This window comes from Hoplias malabaricus, unplaced genomic scaffold (genome assembly GCF_029633855.1).
Source record: "Hoplias malabaricus isolate fHopMal1 unplaced genomic scaffold, fHopMal1.hap1 scaffold_27, whole genome shotgun sequence".
In the NCBI taxonomy this organism is placed as follows: Eukaryota; Metazoa; Chordata; class Actinopteri; order Characiformes; family Erythrinidae; genus Hoplias; species Hoplias malabaricus.
The window spans coordinates 661174-667249 of record NW_027101186.1 but is presented as its reverse complement, the minus strand read 5'-3'; the positions used below and the strand labels follow the sequence as shown (position 1 = coordinate 667249).

The 6076-nt window shown below is 46.8% G+C and overlaps 1 pseudogene; it reads left to right on the top strand.

The window, feature by feature from the left end:
- The first annotated feature begins 283 nt into the window (after positions 1-283).
- Positions 284-2107, top strand: LOC136685274 (18S ribosomal RNA; annotated as a pseudogene).
- Positions 2108-6076: the final 3969 nt, after the last annotated feature.

Sequence of the window (6076 nt, the reverse complement as noted above, 5' to 3'; positions counted from 1 at the left end):
GCCAGTCCCCTACGCTGAGACAGTCCGAAAACGGCGGCCGCAGGCACAGCGATGTCCGGGGCTCTGCATCTGAACTCGTGGCCCCACTCCTGTTTGCCAGCGTGCCCCACGAATCGACATTTCCTGGTTCTCCTCTGTCGGGACAGCAGATCCGAAAGGAGTGCTGCTCCGAACAAACGCACCGAGAGCGGCCGCGCCCGACCCGGGGCCCCGAAAAGGGTCTCGGTAGGGCCGACCCACGTGGCGGGGAGTGACGTTTCACCCCCTTTTCCCACGGTGCAGCTACCTGGTTGATCCTGCCAGTAACATATGCTTGTCTCAAAGATTAAGCCATGCAGGTCTAAGTGCACACGGTCGGTACAGTGAAACTGCGAATGGCTCATTAAATCAGTTATGGTTCCTTTGATCGCTCCACACGTTACTCGGATAACTGTGGTAATTCCAGAGCTAATACATGCAAACGAGCGCTGACCTCTCGGGGGATGCGTGCATTTATCAGACCCAAAACCCATCCGGGGGGCTCGGGCCCCCCGGCCGCTTTGGTGACTCTAGATAACCTCGGGCCGATCGCGCGCCCTCTGCGGCGGCGACGTCTCATTCGAATGTCTGCCCTATCAACTTTCGATGGTACTATAGGCGCCTACCATGGTGACCACGGGTAACGGGGAATCAGGGTTCGATTCCGGAGAGGGAGCCTGAGAAACGGCTACCACATCCAAGGAAGGCAGCAGGCGCGCAAATTACCCATTCCCGACACGGGGAGGTAGTGACGAAAAATAACGATACAGGTCTCTTTCGAGGCCCTGTAATCGGAATGAGCGTATCCTAAACCCATGGGTGAGGACCCATTGGAGGGCAAGTCTGGTGCCAGCAGCCGCGGTAATTCCAGCTCCAATAGCGTATATTAAAGTTGCTGCAGTTAAAAAGCTCGTAGTTGGATCTCGGGAGTGGGCTGGCGGTCCGCCGCGAGGCGAGCCACCGCCTGTCCCAGACCCTGCCTCCCGGTGCCCCCCGGATGCCCTTGGCTGGGTGTCCGGTCGGGGTCCGGAGCGTTTACTTTGAAAAAATTAGAGTGTTCAAAGCGGGCCACCTTCTCGCCTGAATACCTGAGCTAGGAATAATGGAATAGGACTCCGGTTCTATTTTGTGGGTTTCCGGAACCAGGGCCATGATTAAGAGGGACGGCCGGGGGCATTCGTATTGCGCCGCTAGAGGTGAAATTCTTGGACCGGCGCAAGACGGACGAAAGCGAAAGCATTTGCCAAGAATGTTTTCATTAATCAAGAACGAAAGTCGGAGGTTCGAAGACGATCAGATACCGTCGTAGTTCCGACCGTAAACTATGCCGACCCGCGATCCGGCGGCGTTATTCCCATGACCCGCCGGGCAGCGTGCGGGAAACCACGAGTCTTTGGGTTCCGGGGGGAGTATGGTTGCAAAGCTGAAACTTAAAGGAATTGACGGAAGGGCACCACCAGGAGTGGAGCCTGCGGCTTAATTTGACTCAACACGGGAAACCTCACCCGGCCCGGACACGGAAAGGATTGACAGATTGATAGCTCTTTCTCGATTCTGTGGGTGGTGGTGCATGGCCGTTCTTAGTTGGTGGAGCGATTTGTCTGGTTAATTCCGATAACGAACGAGACTCCGACATGCTAAATAGTTACGCGGCCCTCCGCGGTCGGCGTCCAACTTCTTAGAGGGACAAGTGGCGTTCAGCCACGCGAGATGGAGCAATAACAGGTCTGTGATGCCCTTAGATGTCCGGGGCTGCACGCGCGCCACAATGGTTGGATCAGCGTGTGCCTACCCTACGCCGAGAGGCGCGGGTAATCCGCTGAACCCCACTCGTGATTGGGACTGGGGATTGCAATTATTTCCCATGAACGAGGAATTCCCAGTAAGCGCGGGTCATAAGCTCGCGTTGATTAAGTCCCTGCCCTTTGTACACACCGCCCGTCGCTACTACCGATCGGATGGTTTAGTGAGGTCCTCGGATCGGCCCCGCCGGGGCTCCTCGCGGGCCTTGGCGGAGCGCCGAGAAGTCGATCAAACTTGACTATCTAGAGGTAGTACCTGTACATGGTTCCTGGACAAAAGCCCATTCAAATAAATTGCCAACGGACGCATAATTGGCGGGTGGGATCGTATTACGATATGGGATCCCACCGGCCACTTAGGTAAATTGCCGGTTGGACGTTGGGTACTACCCTCTACAAAATTACTATCACGGGCAATACACGGTTCAAGGGATTCACTAGGGGCGCTAACGAGCTATGGAAAAACTCATGGGGATGACAGAGTGTTGCTTTTTGTTGCAAGGGACCTTGTAAAGGATTGGTACGCGTCCACCGGAGAGAAAATCCCACTTCCAATTTATTACATGCGACCACATAAATTGGACGTGGGACACGTGTGGATTTTGCTACTTTCATCTAAAAATGAATATATTAGGTATAATATGTTAAAAATTGAGAATGTGCAATGTCCATCCAATGACATCAGAGAGGCCCAAAGAACATACGCGCGGGCTAGATATATATAAAAAACATAAACTGATTTGAACGTGAAAAAAGCTCTTTAAGGTCAAATTTAGGCTTCAGTAGGCCTCAGTAGGCCTCGGTCTCCATTGAAAAGTGTGGGGGAGAAAGACATGTTTTTTTGGGGGTATTTTTATAGAAAAAAACAAGTTAGGCTTACGAAACTTCACAGGCTGTCTCGTGGGCTGTCCACGATGAACATATTAAGATTTGGGGTCATTCGGACCATTTTAAGGGGTGTCCAAAACCCATGTATGACCTTTGAATGGGAATAAATTGGAAGTGGGATGTCCAGAAAATGGGTTTGTGGGGGTCTTCGGACTTGGGGGCTTCGACTGGCGACTCATCTGAGAGGCTCGACCAACATACGTGAGGGCCAGATCACTGTGACCTTGCCCAGTATATATAAAAACCATAAATAGATTTGAACGTGAAAGAGGCTCTGTAAGGTCAAATTTAGGCCTCAGTAGGCCTCAGTAGGCCTCGGTCTCCATTGAAAAGTGTGGGGGAGAAAGACATGTTTTTTTGGGGGTATTTTTATAGAAAAAAACAAGTTAGGCTTACGAAACTTCACAGGCTGTCTCGTGGGCTGTCCACGATGAACATATTAAGATTTGGGGTCATTCGGACCAATTTAAGAGGTGTCCAAAACCCATGTATGACCTTTGAATGGGAATAAATTGGAAGTGGGATGTCCAGAAAATGGGTTTGTGGGGGTCTTCGGACTTGGGGGCTTCGACTGGCGACTCATCTGAGAGGCTCGACCAACATACGTGAGGGCCAGATCACTGTGACCTTGCCCAGTATATATAAAAACCATAAATAGATTTGAACGTGAAAGAGGCTCTGTAAGGTCAAATTTAGGCCTCAGTAGGCCTCAGTAGGCCTCGGTCTCCATTGAAAAGTGTGGGGGAGAAAGACATGTTTTTTTGGGGGTATTTTTATAGAAAAAAACAAGTTAGGCTTACGAAACTTCACAGGCTGTCTCGTGGGCTGTCCACGATGAACATATTAAGATTTGGGGTCATTCGGACCAATTTAAGAGGTGTCCAAAACCCATGTATGACCTTTGAATGGGAATAAATTGGAAGTGGGATGTCCAGAAAATGGGTTTGTGGGGGTCTTCGGACTTGGGGGCTTCGACTGGCGACTCATCTGAGAGGCTCGACCAACATACGTGAGGGCCAGATCACTGTGACCTTGCCCAGTATATATAAAAACCATAAATAGATTTGAACGTGAAAGAGGCTCTGTAAGGTCAAATTTAGGCCTCAGTAGGCCTCAGTAGGCCTCGGTCTCCATTGAAAAGTGTGGGGGAGAAAGACATGTTTTTTGGGGTATTTTTATAGAAAAAAACAAGTTAGGCTTACGAAACTTCACAGGCTGCCTCGTGGAGTGTCCACGATGAACATATTAAGATTTGGGGTCATTCGGACCATTTTAAGGGGTGTCCAAAACCCATGTATGACCTTTGAAAGGGAATAAATTGGAAGTGGGATCCCACTTCCAATATATTATACTGGAAGTGGGATCCCACTTCCAATTTATTAAACTGGAAGTGGGACCCAGTCGTTTTGCCCACTGGGAGACCTGGATCCCACTTCCAATTTATTCCATTCAAGTCAAATACATGTTTCGTGGGATCCCACTTCCAATGTATTGTAACCAAGTCAAATAAATTGGAAGTGGGATCCCACTTCCAATATATTCCAATATAGTGAAATACATTGGAAGTGGGATCCAATTGTCACTTTGTGAAGCAATCCGGGGTCAGTTTTGCCAAATTGGGCCCAATATTTAATAAAATAGAGTTCCAATGTATTACATTCAAGTCAAAATACATTGGAAGTGGGATCCCACTTCCAATGTATTCCAGCCAAATCAAATACATGTTTTGTGGGATCCCACTTCCAATGTATTGTAACCAAGTCAAATAAATTGGAAGTGGGATCCCACTTCCAATATATCCCAATACAGTAGAATAAATTGGAAGTGGGATCCAATTGTCACTTTGTGAAGCAATCCGGGGTCAATTTTGACAAATTGGGCCCAATATGTAATAAACTGTGGTCATTATTGACAAATTGGGACCAATTGGGACCAATTTGTGAAATAAATTGGAAGTGGGAGCCAGTTGTGACTTTGTGAAGCAATCCGGGGTCAATTTTGACAAATTGGGACCAAAATTTCATAAACTGTGGTCATTTTTGACAAATTGGGACCAATTTGGACCAATTTGGACCAAATCCCACTTCCAATTTATTTCATTCAAGTCAAAATAAATTGGAAGTGGGACCCCAGAATTTTGCCCACTGGGAGACCTGGATCCCACTTCCAATTTATTTCATTCAAGTCAAAATAAATTGGAAGTGGGATCCCACTTCCAATTTATTTCAGCCAAGCCTTATACATGCTTCGTGGGATCCCACTTCCAATGTATTGTAACCAAGTCAAATAAATTGGAAGTGGGATCCCACTTCCAATGTATTGTAACCAAGTCAAATAAATTGGAAGTGGGAGCCAATTTTTGACTTTGTGAAGCAATCCGGGGTCAATTTTGACACATTGGGACCAAAATTTGATAAACTGTGGTCATTTTTGACAAATTGGGACCAATTTGGACCAATTTGGACCAATTTTGACCAATTTTGACCAATTTGGACCAAATCCCACTTCCAATTTATTTCATTCAAGTCAAAATAAATTGGAAGTGGGACCCCAGAATTTTGCCCACTGGGAGACCTGGATCCCACTTCCAATTTATTTCATTCAAGTCAAAATAAATTGGAAGTGGGATCCCACTTCCAATTTATTTCAGCCAAGCCTTATACATGCTTCGTGGGATCCCAGTTCCAATGTATTGTAACCAAGTCAAATAAATTGGAAGTGGGATCCCACTTCCAATGTATTGTAACCAAGTCAAATAAATTGGTAGTGGGAGCCAATTTTTGACTTTGTGAAGCAATCCGGGGTCAATTTTGACACATTGGGACCAAAATTTGATAAACTGTGGTCATTTTTGACAAATTGGGACCAATTTGGACCAATTTGGACCAAATCCCACTTCCAATTTATTTCATTCAAGTCAAAATAAATTGGAAGTGGGACCCCAGAATTTTGCCCACTGGGAGACCTGGATCCCACTTCCAATTTATTTCATTCAAGTCAGAATAAATTGGAAGTGGGATCCCACGAAGCATGTATAAGGCTTGGCTGGGATAGATTGGAAGTGGGATCCCACTTCCAATTTATTCCAGCCAAGCCTTATACATGCTTCGTGGGATCCCACTTCCAATGTATTCCATTCAAGTCAAATAAATTGGAAGTGGGATCCCACTTCCAATGTATTGTAACCAAGTCAAATAAACTGGAAGTGGGAGCCAATTTTTGACTTTGTGAAGCCATCCGGGGTCAATTTTGACCAATTGGGACCAATATTTGATAAACTGTGGTCATTTGTGACAAATTGGGACCAATTTGGACCAATTTGGACCAATTTGGACCAATTTGGACCAAATCCCACTTCCAATGTATTT